We start from the raw sequence: 15954 nt of genomic DNA, 5'->3' as shown, positions 1-15954 counted from the left end.
GGTTCCAATAATTGGATAATCTTTTGCTAATGGTACTAAATCCCACACTTCATTTCTTTCAAACTGATTTAGTTCCTCTTGCATTGCCATTAACCAATGTTCATCTTTTAGTGCTTCATCAATGCTCTTAGGTTCAACTTGTGACACAAATTCCATTGTGTTACAAATATTTTTAATAGCACTCCTAGTTGAAACTCCCTTACCAATATTTCCAATTATGTTTTCCATTGATAAGTCACTAGAAGTTCTCCATTCCTTGGGCAATTGTTCACATGTTTCCTTTGCTTTCTCATGTGATTCACTCACTTTAGGCACTTCACTTGGTTCATTCTCCAATAAGGATTGATCAAGCAACTCATTTAAATCTTCAATTTCAATTTTCCTAGTCTCTTGCTTATTTGACTCATCAAATACCACATGGACAGATTCTTCTACAACTAGAGTTCTCTTATTATAGATCCTATAAGCTTTACTATTTGTAGAGTATCCTAGAAAAATTTCCTCATCAGCCTTTGCATCAAACTTTCCAAGTTGTTCTTTCCCATTGTTCAGCACATCGCACTTATACCCAAACACTCTAAAATATGAAATGTTAGGCTTCTTTCCTTTGTAAATTTCATAGGGTGTTTTCTTTAATATAGGCCGAATCAGAACTTTGTTTAACACATGACAAGCAGTGTTGATAGCATCAGCCCAAAAATATTTTGGCAAGTTTGTTTCATTTAACATTGTCCTAGCAAGTTCTTCTAAGGACCTATTTTTCCTCTCAACAACCCCATTTTGTTGAGGTGTCCTAGGTGCTGAGAAATTATGGTTTATACCATGTTCCTCACAGAATTTTTGAAACATTATGTTTTGAAACTCACCTCCATGATCACTTCTTATAGAGGTGATGTTTGAACACTTCTCATTTTGAACAAGTTTTGCAAATTTTCTAAAGGCATTAAAAGCATCATTTTTGTTTGCAAGAAACATAACCCATGTATATCTTGAGTAGTCATCAACAATCACTAAACCATAGTAGTTTCCGCCTAGGCTCATGGTTCTTGAAGGACCAAACAAATCCATGTGAATTAATTGTAAAGGTCTATTTGTGGAAATCTAATTTTTGCTTTTAAAGCTAGCCTTCACTTGCTTGCCCTTTTGACAAGCATCACATAGTTTGTCCTTACCAAACTTGAGTTTAGGTAGACTAACCACTAATTATTTCCTACATAGCTTATTCAAATGATCCATATGAATATGTGCAACTCTCCTATGCCAAAGCCATATGTTTTCTTCTTGGGTTATTAGACACTTAGTACTTGAGATTGCTATTGAGTGTTCTAAGTCAAGCATGTATATATTGTCAATTCTTTTTCCTATGAATCTGATTTCTTTTGTCTTTTTATTAGAAATCAAGCAACATGTATCATCAAATTCAATTTTAAAGCCTTTATTACTTAGTTGACTAATACTCAGCAAATTATGTTTCAAACCATCAACGAGCAATACATTTTCAATCAATGTTTGAGAGGAGGGATTACCAACATTGCCATGGCCAAGAATTTTCCCTTTGTTGTTGTCACCATAGGTAACATATCCTTCATTCTTCAATTTCAGACTTGAGAATTTTGAAGGATCCCCAGTCATATGCCTTGAGCAGCCACTATCAAGATACCAAAGTAGATTTTTGGCCCTCAAGCATTCCTACAACAAATTTAGAGGAAAAATTTAGGTACCCATGTGAAGGGTCCTTGTTGGTTAGTTCACAGCCTTTGACTCTTTTCAACCCAAACCATCTCTCCATTTGGAACTCCATATTTTCTAGAATAGCAGTTCCTAATTGTATGGCCTCTTTTACAGCAATAAAAACAAGTTGTTTGTCTAGAAAAGTTGCTTTTAAATTTTCTAAAATTTTGGTTTTTCACAAAAGCTTCTTTCTTTGACTTAAATGGCATGCTCATGCTTTGGTTAAAACCAAGTCCACTCCTATCAAAAGTGTTTCTTTGTTTTCCCAAAAGAATGTTTAAGTTTGAATTTCCATTTGTGAACTTTGCAAGAGTTGATCTCAAATCATCATTTTCTTTTTCAAAAACTTTGCAATGTTCACAAGTATCTTTTGAGGAAGTGGAGTTTTCACAATGAGCTTCATTAAAGTTAAACATAGTTTGAAGATTTTCATGCTCATGCTTTAAATCCTCAAGCTCTTGTTCAACTTTAATTAAGGCATTTTCATACCATTTCAGCTTGTTTTTCTGCTTTGAATTTAAGGCTCCTAATTTGACAGCTTCTTCATGGATTTGTATAAAAGCTTCTTGAGTTGATCATAATTCGGATTTGATTCAAGGTCAGAGACACTTACAATTGTGTCTTGTTCAGTTCCAGCCATCAAGCACAAGTTGTTCTCCTCACATCCGGATTCATCACTTGATGTGCTTGAGTCATTATCTTCCCAAGCAATGTAGGCTCTCTTTCCTTTTCCATTTTTCTTAAATTTCTTCTCCTCTTGTTGCTTCTTCAAGAGATTTGGACACTCAACTTTCATGTGTCCCGATTTTCCACATTCAAAGCAATTGAAGGAGGATGTGCTTGCTTCCTCTTTCTTGTTTGTCTTTTTATTGAATTTGTAGGGGGAATTCTTCTTTCTTCTCATGAACTTCCTGAACTTCTTCACCAGTAGATTGAAGTTCTCGGTTTCGGAATCATCGAAGCTTGTTTCTTCACACACCTCTTTACCTTTGGCAGATTTCAAAGCTTTCAATGACACTCCTTTGCCTTTCTTATCTTGCTACTCATGTTCATCAAATATGTGCAGCTTTTGCTCATGCTCTCTCAGCTTCCCAAAGAGAGTAGCTAATGTCAAGGAGGTCAAATCCTTTAATTCTTCAATGGCTGTCACCTTTGCTTGCCATGATCTGTCCAAGCATTGCAGCACTTTTAAATTCAGATCTTCCTTCTCAAATTTCCTGCCAAGGTCAACAAGGTGATTTATCAAGTGTGTAAATCTCTTTTGAAAATCAGAAATAGATTCACCATTTTGCATTCTAAACAGCTCATATTCTCTTATGAGAGTATGCTTTCTTGATCTCTTTACATCACTTGTTCCTTCATGAGTGACTTGCAAAGTATCCCACATTTCTTTAGCAGATATGCATTGTGAAATTCTAAAAAATTCATCAATAAACAATGCAGATGTTATGATGTTTTTAGCTCTCTTATCATGTTGGGCTCTTTTCCTTTCCTCATCACTCCATTCACTCCAATGTTTTTCCTTAAGCTCACCATCATCATATTTTTTCATAGGGATATAGGGTCCATTTTCTATAGCATCCCATACAACAATATCAATAGCTTCTATGAAAATTCTCATCCTAATTTTCCAATAGACATAGTTTTCACCATTGAAAACAGGAGGTCTATGAATAGACACACCCTCACCATAGGGTAGGTTGTTGTTGGCCATTTTTGAAATCTTGAATAACTCTCAAGAACCTTGCTCTAGATACCAATTGTTAGAAAAGAATGGCACAATCCAAGAGGGGGGTGAATTGGATTCTATGACCCTTTAAAAAATTATCAAAGTATTTAGGATCTTTATTTCACTTTTAAACTTTTCTAAGACTGAATTTTCAAATGAAGTTTTTCTAAAGACTTGTTATGAAAATATGAATGCAATATGCTTTCTTGATTACAAAATTGTGAGGTTCAAATATAATGTTCTAATTCAGATTTAAACCAACAATTTTCACATACACATGTTAATCAAGAATTATCTTCTTTAATGTTCAATCAAGCAATTACTCAAAGTAAAAGATAAGGTAGAAGAAGATTGCACAAGTCTTTTATACTAGTTCAGCCACTCCACATGTGACCTACATCCAGTCCTTAATCAACACCTGATTAAGATTTGTTCCACTATCTTAAGCAAGAAGGTTTACAAGCACACACACATGCATATACTTCAACACAAAAGATAACCACTTTCTTGACCCCAAGAAAGCACCCCTTGAAGAACCCACTACAAGAAACCTTACCACTTGAGAAACCCTTCTCAAGATTTTTTACAAAGATTCACAAAGAATAAAGGAACGAATTCACCTGGAATTCTTGAAGCAAATCTTAATCTTCCCCTTTCAAGATATGATGATGATGATTATCTTCTCACAAGCTTTTCACAAACGTTTTCACTCTTGGATTTCACAAAGAAAACTCTCCAAGATGTCACAAAGACTCCACAAAACGTTTTTCACAAATTGATTATCAGTTCTAACTCTTGTCTGAAGATTCTCAAAGTTCAAAACTATTTATAAAAGTTTCAGACGTAGATAATCGATTATTTTAAAGAATAATCGATTATTTTGTTCTTCAGATTTTCTGGAAACCAACCAAGAACAATATAATCGATTATTTTGCTGGATAATCGATTATTCCAGAAAGTTGTTCCTGGGATAATCGATTATTTTGGAAAATAATCGATTATTGCAGCAAGGCATCCCATTTTGCCTATTGCTGGAATAATCGATTATATTTAACAATAATCGATTATTTTGAGTTAGTACTTAAAACTTCATTTTAAGTCTCAAAATAACTTTTCAATGTTTTAACTCATCATCATATACTCTCTACTTAGTTTAGATATAGATTTGATTATGCACAAAGCATACTAAACACACACAATATAAAATCTCATTGCTCCATTACATAGCATGTTCTTGACTTTTCTTTGACTTTGTTTTTGTGCTACCAAGTTGTAAGTTGTTGTTGTACACTTGTGTTGTGACCATCAAAACTTCTTTAGGCTTCAAGCTCTCCTAATCTCAACACTTTCATTAGAAAACTAAAGACAAATGTTAATTTTCTAACCAACACGTGGCAAATAGCTGATGTAGGGGAAAAATATAAGTTTCATTAAAATGTTAATATAGCACTTCTTGAATTTTTATATGTCTAAAATGTACAGCAACATATAATTAATACATAACAGCAGAGTTTAATCTATAATAGTATAACAACAGTGAAGTTCTAGAGTTTAATCTATAATAATACAACAATTCTTGAGTTTTTATATGTCTAAAATGTTAATATAGCTCTATGATAGAACATCAAATGATATATTAGTAAAATATATCATTGAACACTAGAGTCACACAACATATAGTACTACACTTGTTGTCCCACATACAAATGTCTGCAGCAAAAAATATTCGGTGTCCACAAACTACATATAAGAACGCACTTACCTAATTAATACATAACACCATTAGTTATTTTTTTTGCATCTGTCCCATGTAGTTTCTAATATAGAACCACACTCTAATACATAAATGCTAATACAGAATCAATTATTTTCTGTCCAATATATCAACTGAGTAGCCTAACAAATCTCCCTTTCTAATGATTCTGCTGGTTGGACCAAAATGATAGAATACCAGTTGATAAACTAATCTACCAAATATAATATTCAACACTGAAATCACACATAGTACAACAACAAAAGTCTCATATAGAGAGTACTCTCTGTCCACAAAATGTAACTAACTACACACTTGCCTAATCACACAGCCAACTATGAGATATACTCTAAATACATAATTGCCATAAGTTATTTTTTATGAATAACTGACATCACACAATTTCTAATACAGAATCACAATTCTCTATCTTGCTTGATTCAATGTGAAGTATAATATGTGATTTGACAAGATAATTTATTAATTAGCAACTTAATAAGGGGACAGTTTTATGTGTTTCTTGTTGAATTTGAAGTACTCGTGCATAAATTTATCTAAATAGGGTTGAAGTCTAGGTTTTGGGCTATAGCATATTAGACTATTTTCTTTATCAACAAATTGATTTATACTATTGATAGCATTAAGATTTTCTTTCTTTTCATTATCACACATCTATTTTCAAGGAAGCCTATATTGGGACTGTTTGTTTTAAAAAGAGTTTAAAGAATCTAAACTTTTTTTTAATAATCGGCTCCTATCTACTTAAAAAAATAACTTTTTTTATAATCACATTTTTTAATTTTAAACAAAATGGTCCATTGTGGTAGCATACTATAGTGGAGTAGCAGAGCAGTGGTCCTGGGTTGCTGTGAGATTCAAATAGTGAAGCAGTTTTCAACGGCAGCCATTGTTGCTGCAGTAGTGGCTTTTCACATGCTATAGTGCAGCTACCATGATATAGGATTCCAAAACCCATTTTTACTACTAAAACAATGTTCATTTTTGGGTGAATTGTGTTGTCTCCCCATTTTTGTGATGCATTTTTTTCTTCTGAAACATAATAGGATTTGAAACCCTTCTTCCTTGATCATTCAATGAAAAGTTACCTCTATGCTGATCTCTGTTCTTCACACTAGATTTTTTTTCCTATGTTGTCATTTGTTATGTTATTTTCCTATTAATTTCACCATCATCTTTGTAGACACCCAATTTCGTCCAGGGGCATACAAACAAGGAAATGGACCTCTGTTATGGAAGGAAGGAGCTCCCAAAGTATGCAAACAACAAGACAGGACTTTAAAAGGCCCAAAAGCCCAAACAAGCTGATTTTAGAAGACTGGAATGGGTTGTTCCAAAAACCGGAACGGGCCGTTTCCAATTTGGAACGGGTCGTTCCAATTTTCTAAAAGGGCCAAAAACCCTAAATTGGAACGGGTCGTTCCAAGATTGGAAAAGGTCGTTCCAAGCTTATAAAAAGTGGGTTAAAGCCTTTACTGGAACGGGCTGTTCCCAAACTGGAACGGGCCATTCCAAGTTAAGAAAAAGGCCTAAAAACTCCCTTTTGGAACGGCCGTTCCAGTCTAGCCAATTGTGTGTTAATTTCACCTCTGGAACGGGTCGTTCCAGTTTCAGAACGGGCCGTTCCGATTTTGGAACGGGCTGTTCTGGACCTTTTCTGAAGTCTATAAATAGACAGCTTGGGCTCATTTCTGTGGACTCCAAAATTTCGTCCAGACTCCTTAGAGCACGAAATTTCTCACTTTTTCTCTCTCCCCTCTCTTTTGTATTTTTTGAGATTTTGTGGGGCATTGTAGTGTGAAAGGTTGCCACAAAGCACCTAAAATCTTCCTGTTTTGAAGATTTAATAGAGCTCATTCAAGAGGTATTTTAGTTAATCTCTTTCTCCTTTTCTATTTATTTCTCTATAATAAATATTGTTATAATAAAAATAATCATGTAGACATTTTAGGATTAATTGTATAATTTAAATTTCAAGCATGTAAATAATTATTAATAAAAGGGGATTTAATATTTATATTATTATCATTTATGATGTTAACTTCACCATAGGGTACCAATTAAGGGCGTTGTAGGAGTGCTTAATACCTTCCCTACACGTAACCGACCCCCGAACCCAATTCTGGTTATCAAGGCCATTATTGGATGCTTTTTAAAAAACCTTTTCTTTTTCCAATGTTTTGAGTAAAATATTGGTGGCGACTCCATGAACCTATTTTCAAAACCATTAATTAAGGATTAGTCTGGTGTCCGGGCATTCCTTAATTAATGAGACTTTTAAAAGGAAGTCTAAACCATAGGTCGCAAGATCAGAAATTTTCGGGTTGCTACAGATGGCGACTCCACTGGGGACGTTTAAAGAGGGTCAGGCCCATTTAATTGATGAAGTTAATAAAAAAAAAAAATTTAAATATTTTCCCCTTTAATTTGTTTGTTTTATTTGTTTGGCTTTAATATTTGTTTGTTTGTTTAAATTTTGCACCTGTTTGAATAAAACTGCACACAATCTTTTGCACACAACAGTTCCCCCTACACTCGGGGGCATGAGGGTAATAAACATAGGGAGTGGTTGACGTACGACCGGCCCAAGTTTGACCTTGGAGCCTGGGAGCCTTGTCGAAAATCACACTAAAGGTGATAATCAGTTACTCTAGCCCGAAATACTGTGACAGACCTTAGAGTTTGCGAAGTGACGGCAATAGAGATACTGGGTCCCTATAATGGGGGCACCTTGGGGGCCTTAATACCAGTGAGATTAGAACTATCCTATACAATGCACTTTTCTTGCAGGGACCACAGACCATGGATTTAAACATGACTGTTCGCGGGTGTACATTTGTTTGAGCATATGTGTGTTGCATTTGTTTGTGTTTATTTATATCAAATGGATAAGAATTACAAACAAATAGATATTAATAAAAAAATATATGATAAAAATTTTAACTCCCTTCTATATACCCAAACTCTAAAGCATCATATAGGGTAGTTTATTTATAAATAAAAAAACACAAAAAAAAACCAAAAAAATATTGCAAAAAAAAAAAAAGAAAAAAAAAGTCATGCATCATAACCCTTAGTCAAAAACATGATAAAATTTAGGTAGAAAACAAATATCATGCATATTTTAGTTTAGCATATATTTTCATTAGAAAATGGAAGGCACATAGTATGTAAAGATTTTTGAGAAAGGAGAACATTCTAAAGTACAAAAATCGTGTGCCCTTATACTAAGGAGGCCTTCTAGACTTTGGACTCTCGTCATCTTTTCAACAGAAGGCAAAGTCTACATCATCTCAGACTTCTTCCAATTTAGAAAGATATCTTCCTCAACTCAAATAGGAGATTATTTGAAATTTCGAAAAGGAAGCACGCAAAAAATCAAATTGAAGCAAAAAAAAAAAAGAAAAAGAATTTGCTTCAAAAGAACATAGTTTGGGAAGTTAAAGAAAACTCCGCTGATGAACGAGAAATCATGAACCTAGGCAGTTTAAAAAAAAATTGATGATAAACTCCCTTACACCTCCAATTCGTTATCAAATCACTCCAAACTACATCTTTCTTCTCTGACTCATCAACCTCGTCAATAAAGATGAAAATTTTGGCAATCACCAAAATAGTGGTGAACCCGTAGATCTTATTGATGGTTACTTTTGATGGGAATAGAAAGAAGAGAATCTGAGAAGAAACAAGAACTAATTGCAATTCAACGAGCGAGCAAGCATGTTTATAGGGACATCATTCAAGCATTAGCTTCTATAGCCTGTTACAACATCGTCAAAGTGCACCAAAAGATTTGTACAAAGAATGTTCTCTAAACAAACAAATCAATGAGAATGATATTTGTTGAATTTCTCAATCTCCTTTGCATCTTATTTTTCCCTTCACATAGATAATATGCCTTCCTTGTAAATAATAAATAAGAATAAAAAGGGAAACCTAACCTGTGCATGTTAACCAAATAATGAGATCAATGGTAATCAAGTGCAAACTCGATACATCAAATTGGAAGCACTTGAAAACCAGTAATTGCGCAAGAAGACTGGGGGATTCAAACATCGAGAGTTTCCCATGCAGAAATGACAACTGTTGGGATAGGAGGAATGATCAAGAATGAATGAATCCTTGCTTGTAGGGAATTACAACAAAATCCAATTCAAGAATAAAGACATTGCATGACAAAAACCCGCTAGGACGAAAACCCGTAAAGGGCGTCCTAGGCAAAAATTAGGGTAAAGAAAAAGAATCAAAATCCCGATAGGATACGTCCTATGTAAAAGTTAGGGATACATAAAAATAAATAAAAAAACAATGCCTGCTTGAGTTGTAAACCAAAAGGCGGCTTTTGAGTATTCCCTTTAGAAAGCAAGAATTTATAAAGGTTTCACTCCGAAGTCGAAACACCCACATTCAAGCAGGTGGGAATGTGTTCCTAACGTAGTTCAACCAATCATCAACCATGCCTCTCTAGGGGGCAACCTCGGTTAATCTCTCTGTGTACGAATCACGAACTCGGGGCATGCCCGGGCCTTCGAGCTTTGTTAAAGGGGCACGTGTAAATTGAAAGTACTGTTTTAAATGATATAACACTCTTTTGTTTCTCTTCTCCCTCTAAGTATCCACTCTAAGCCTCATCCATCAACCTTTAACAAACAAAATGTATTTGCAACAAAGATGTTACTCAATAATAGCATGGAAAAGATAACAAAGGAACAATCAAGAATTCAAACATGACCAGGGTTTGATATAATAAAGACATCCCATACCTCATGAGTGCTGTAAAAAAAAATGAAGGCCTGGCAGGAAACCCACTAAGGGGGCTGCGCAAAAGTTAGGGCAAGATCTGCTAAGCAACCCACAAGTAAAAATGGGTAACCTAGGAAAAAGGAAAGATAAAAAGAAAATGTCTGCTAGGGAACGCATCTCAAGTAACCTAGGAAAAAGTTAGGACGTCAGAGCAGCGACCTGGGTTGAAAACCGAAAGGCGGCTCAGGGGATCATCTAAACAAAGCACAATCCCAAGTCATCACTCCACTTTTCAAAAAGGCTAAGACACAATAATAGCTTCCTTGTAGCAAATAAGTTTTGATTGATAACCCTAAACACCAAAGCCTACCTTGGCTAGCCATTCTTCTAAAAACCCCTTTTGAGAAAACCCCTTCTAACAACCCTTTTGAAAAAAATAAATAAATACAAACATCCCTTCTTTCTTTTCTCTTAACCCTTATGGCATTAAAATGGTACCGAAAAGATACACGAAAAATGCACAGTGAATACTCACAGAGGGAAGGCCGAGATGTCCTCAAACAAAGGTTAGAGACGCTTGACCACACATGAACTGGATAGTCAAGGAGCCACTGAAGCTTTGGCTCAAAAGAACATATCCCGACAGTAATCAAGATTGGCATGGATAGAAAGAAATCGTCAACATTAACCTTAATGCGTACAGGTTAATTTCCCGACATAAAAAAAAATGAATTGCATCTTTAGGAACAAACACATGAGCATAAACTGCATCGCATGCATATGAGTTAGGGGCATATGGAAGGGCGTTACACAAAAAAAAAATAAATAAATAAATAAAAGAATCATTCCTATCTTGCATTTTCATTGCATCCATGCATCCATGCATGCTACTTGCTATGGGTAACATAAGATTTTTTGAACTTATTTTGATATGTTGTTTAGTATAACTTATTGCCAAACTTATGTGGAAATTTATTGAAAAATATCCAAGTTTAAATTTTGTCATCGATGTAAATAACTTATTTTTATTTTTTTTTACTCTTTCACTAAAAACCAGTTTATATTTTTTTATTACTCCTTCAAAAATGTTTCATTTCTCTCTCCAAATATTTTTATTTTTATTTATCTTTTTGTCTTCTCTTCCAATTTTTCTTTTCTATCCCTTCCTCCCAAAATTCACATTCTCCTATATTGGAAAAAATTATAACTTTATCTTTTCTCTAAAATAGCACATCGAAAATAATTTTGTTGTTGATATTAATTTATACAATAATTTTTTTAATCATTATCTTGTAAAATATATAGAATTGACTTTTAATTTTTATAAATTATGGCTCTTGAATTTTAATCATGGTTATATATATATAATTAATTTATCAAATATTATTATTAATTTTATATTTTTATAAATTAAAATTACGTGAATGGTGACTACTAATTTTTTTTATTATCATTTTAATATTATTGTGATATAAAATGTCATTTTTGAAAGTTATTTAGTTACTTTTTATATTTTTATTTTACTTTCAATCAAAATTTAATTATAATAATTTTTCTTTATTTTTAAAATGAAATAACATCCTATAAGTATTTAAATAATTATACATCCAACACTTAAAGATTATATAATTACACGCACGCACGCACGCACACACGCACACACACAGAGACACACAGAGATAATACAAAAATTTATTAAATTTTAAACACTTATAATATAAGATCTTATCATATAAAAACTTATTATATAAGATCTTAAAGAAGTTATTTCTTAAAACATATCCTTATTATTCATTGAATGTTTAATGTTATAAGATCTTATTACATAAAAACTTATTATATAACATGTTAAATAAGTTATTTCTTAAAATATATCCTTATTCATCGGATGTTTAATAGTAATATAATTTGTTGAAATCTTTAATATTAATATGATTCATTGAATCTCTAATTAAAACTTACATGGTATAAAATCCAAAAGAAAAAGGTAAGAAACACATGTAGGACGACAACTGATAAACTAAAAAAGCACAAGAGGATGGTTAGATTTAAAGTTCTTAATGCATAGATCAAATATGTAAATTGTTAGAAAATTTGAAAATCATTTGATACTTCCTTTCATTTATTTGAATCAATGTATAAAATTATTATATGATTAAACGTCAATTTGAATTAATAAAATGAAGTATCAAATGATTTTCAAATTTTCTAAAAATTTGCAGATTTGAACTATGCATTAAGAATTTTAAATTGAACAGTTGGATCGTTAATATTTAATGTTGAACATGAGTTATTGAACGGAGTAAGTCTAGGTAAACTTACTCTTGGAGTAAAAGGATCCTTTTTCATATATTAAATTAGGTATCACGTACCATTATATATACTAGGAGAAGAGGAAACAGACACTTCGTGTCTTTAAATCTTTTTAAAAGTAAAATAATTAAAATTTATTTATTTATTTCTTAATAATTATATCCATTATTTTGGAGACAAAAATCAGTTACAAGATGACATATATTTCCCTTTATCTATTACTATAGATAATCAAACAACTATATATTTAACTATTTTTCTTCCATTCATTTTCTCTGTCTCTCTCTATATATATATAGAGAGACAGGTTATACTAGCACCGGTGTAACTTTTAATAAGTATTACACACCGCTCAATAATTTTATATTTGTTCTTACTGGGAATTTGCCGTAGGGTTGATTCTCCAAGCAAGATTGGTGAGCCTCCTTCACGAGTACGTCTCGTGTTCCAAGATGGGGGTGGTACAGCAAAAGAGACTCCGATGCTAAAGTTAGGGTTTGTATGAGTATGAGTCTCGTATAAGTAATGCACATACCTTAGTGTGGTTTAGGGTTGTTTTGGGCCTTGGGCCTGAGATGAGATATAATGTGATTAGATAACGGATCTCATCTAGACCAAGATCTCCTCAGATCAGTTATGATCTGGTTAAGTGACGAGCTGACGTCACGTAGCGCGTATCCGAGGTCATCATGCGCTGTGATGCCGAGCTGGGAACTCGGCTCGTGGTACGGATAGTACACTAGCCCCCCGAGCTCCGAAGACCGTGGGTCGAGGAGTTTAAAACCGAGCTCGTTAGGGAGTAGTGATCTTTCGCGTACGTCTTCCTGTTCAGATGCCATGTGTCATGACTGTTCATTTCCTGAAAATGTGCAAGTGGCGCGTTAATGGGAGTGACGGTTATGTAATGATGGTTTCATCCATTATAATGGGCCTCATTTAATGCGAGGTCAGGCGTGTCCCTTGGGTGACACGTGTCTTGACCGTTTGAATTTTGGGAAAAACCTTTTCTTTTCCTCGCGCCTCTTCTCATTCACTTTACTCTCTTTCTCTTTGTCTTCCTTCTTGGCTTATTGTGCACGCTGCGTCTTGCATCTCCGTTCATTCTTTCTTTTTATTTTCTCTGTCTCTGGCATCGTTCCTGGTAACCCAGTCGTTGTTAGGGTTATTTTCTGAGGAAGAGTACCAGGTACTTCCTTTCTACCGTTTTCTTTTTCTTTCTTCTCCGGTCTCCTTCGAGTCTTCTTGTTTCTTTAATGGCTGGTGGAAGTGGTGCTGGTTCTTTCGCGCCTGCCAGGAGTAAGGGCAAGGCGCGGGGCAAGGCGACGGTTGCCGGAACGACCGCCGCTGGTAAGAAGAAAGAGGAGGCGCCGCTAGCAGACCTCGTTCCAGGTATTCCTGGGTACGACTGGGTTCGTTGTGAGATGGCGGGGGTCCAGAGTGCTTTTCGGTCCTTTCTCGAGGTCAATGGGATCTTGAAATCATGTAGGGTTTGCGACCCTTCTATTTCCCGGATGATTCGGCTTGAGCCTTGTCAGGCCGGTGAGGGCGTGTACATGGGGAAGTCCACCGACCCACCCCATTTCTATATGTATCATTGCTTTTTTAGGGATTTAGGTGTCTGTCTTCCCTTTACTCAGTTTGAGTGTGATTTCTTAAACTTCGTCAACTCGGCTCCTTGCTAGTTGCACCCCAATAGCTGGGGTTTTTTAGGGCTTTCCAAGTCCTGTGTTCGGTTTTGGGGATAGAGGTGTCCCTTCCCGTCTTTCTTCATTTTTGTCAACTGAAGATAGGCGTTCCGTCATACGACATATTATCTCTGAGTGGGAGTAGGGATGGGGGTTTGTTCACTCTCTACTCCCAGTCATATAAAAACTTCAAGCAAGAGTTTTTCCGAGTTGCTCTTGTGAACGTTGACCCATTGGAGGATGGGGCGTTTTATTTCGGCGGGTTGCCGAAGTTTCCTTTCTATTGGTGCCCCAAACCGTCTAGGTTTCATGGGGTGGGCCAATTGAAGTTGACGACTTCGAAGACAGCCGCCATCGAGAACCTCGCAGCGCTTCCTCGTCCGCTGGATTGCAAGCTCGTTCTGTCGCTTGCGAACTCAGCATACAGGGAGAGAGGCTTGGAGAGTGAGTATTTTGTCTTCTTTAGTTTGTTAGGGTTAGCGGAATCTTCTTTTGCTGATGTGTTTTGCTTTTTTGTATTTGTAGGTATAATGGGCAAGAGCAAGTGGAAGGAGCTGAAGCATCGGTATAACCTTGCCGAGCTTGAGGTCCCCGAGACTCAGGAGGAGGAGATGTCCCCCTTGAAGGTTAATCGAAAAAGAAAGAGGGGCAAGAAAGAGGTCGGGGGGACCTCTGCCCCTTGTGGAATGGATGAGGTGACTTCCAAGGCTGCAAATGCTGACGCAGTCGACCTCACTGGGAGTCCTTCGCTTGGGAGGCTCCCTAAGTGGCCATTGAGGAGGTGGCTTGGGCTGCTGAGCCTGTTGCTCAGGCTGCCAAGGTGGTCCCGGCTACCGAGGTATGTTGTGTTTCCTAAGGTCTTCTTTTTATGCTTTGGTTTTCTGCCTGGCTTTTTCTTTAAAGGAATGTTTTTGTTGTTCTTTTTGCAGGCGAGTAAGGCCGCCGAGATCTTGGAGACTCTGAGATCGGGGTTGTCGGGGGTCGGTGCTTCTGGTGTGGAGTAGGGAGCATCTGCCTCTGCTTCTGCCGAGGCTCGCGGGAAGGGGCCATGCACTGATGTTCCGAGGCCCACCCCGGTGTCGTCAGCGCCATCGACTGGCCCATCGAGGGGGCCTCCTAGGACCCAGTACCTTGCCCAACGCTTCCAGAAAGGAAACGCGATGGTGAGGTTGGATCATTTGAGCGCCTTAGAGGATATTGACTCGTGGTGGAGCACTGGGGTGTCTGCGTCGAAATTTTTTCCCCAAGGGTCCTTGAGTGCGGCTAATCAAGCTATGATCGAGTCGGTCGGGCCTGTGGAAGGCTTAGATGCTGCCCAGGTTCTCCTATAGAGGGGCGTGGCCATTATGGATCACTGGAAGCACAAGTGGTCCAAGCAGCAGGAGGACTTGGCGAAAATGAAGAGTCGGGTCCAACCTCTGAAGAACGAGGCCAAGGTTCTGAGGGAGGAGAACCGGTCTTTGGCAGCTGCTCTCGGGGAGGCCAAGCTGTAGGGTGAGGCCGAGCTCCAAGCTGTTCGAAGGGAGCTAGTGAGAGTCCAAAAGTCCTTGGAGATCGCTCTGAGGTCTAATGAGGCCTATGCTGCTCAGGTGGGTGAGCTGCGTGAGCAGGCGAACTCTTCCCGGCTCGGGTGCGCTCTTTGGAGGATGAGGTCACTACGTAGAAGGCGGAGCTGGTGGTAGCGCCCGAGAAGCGCCTTTGTGACGAGGTGCTCCTCGGTGGCCAAGCAGAGGAGAATGCTTCCTTAAGGGTGGACCTTGCGAAGCTGGAAGAGGCGAAGGCGGCACTGGAGAGGAAGCTTGAGGAGACTGAGTGTTCCGTTGTGGTGGAGCACAAGAGGGGTTTCCTCAAGGCCGCTCGTCAAGCCAGGCTCCTCGCGCCAGGTTTTGACTTCTCCGCTATGCATGTGGAGAAAGTCATCCACTTTGGGAAGCTCGTTAAGGAAGACGACGTCGAGGATAGCTCCAGCGAGGATGCCTAAT

Source organism: Cajanus cajan, chromosome 4 (genome assembly GCF_000230855.2).
Source record: "Cajanus cajan strain Asha chromosome 4, NIPB_CcT2T_4, whole genome shotgun sequence".
Classification (NCBI taxonomy): domain Eukaryota; kingdom Viridiplantae; phylum Streptophyta; class Magnoliopsida; order Fabales; family Fabaceae; genus Cajanus; species Cajanus cajan.
This window is presented reverse-complemented; position numbering follows the sequence as displayed.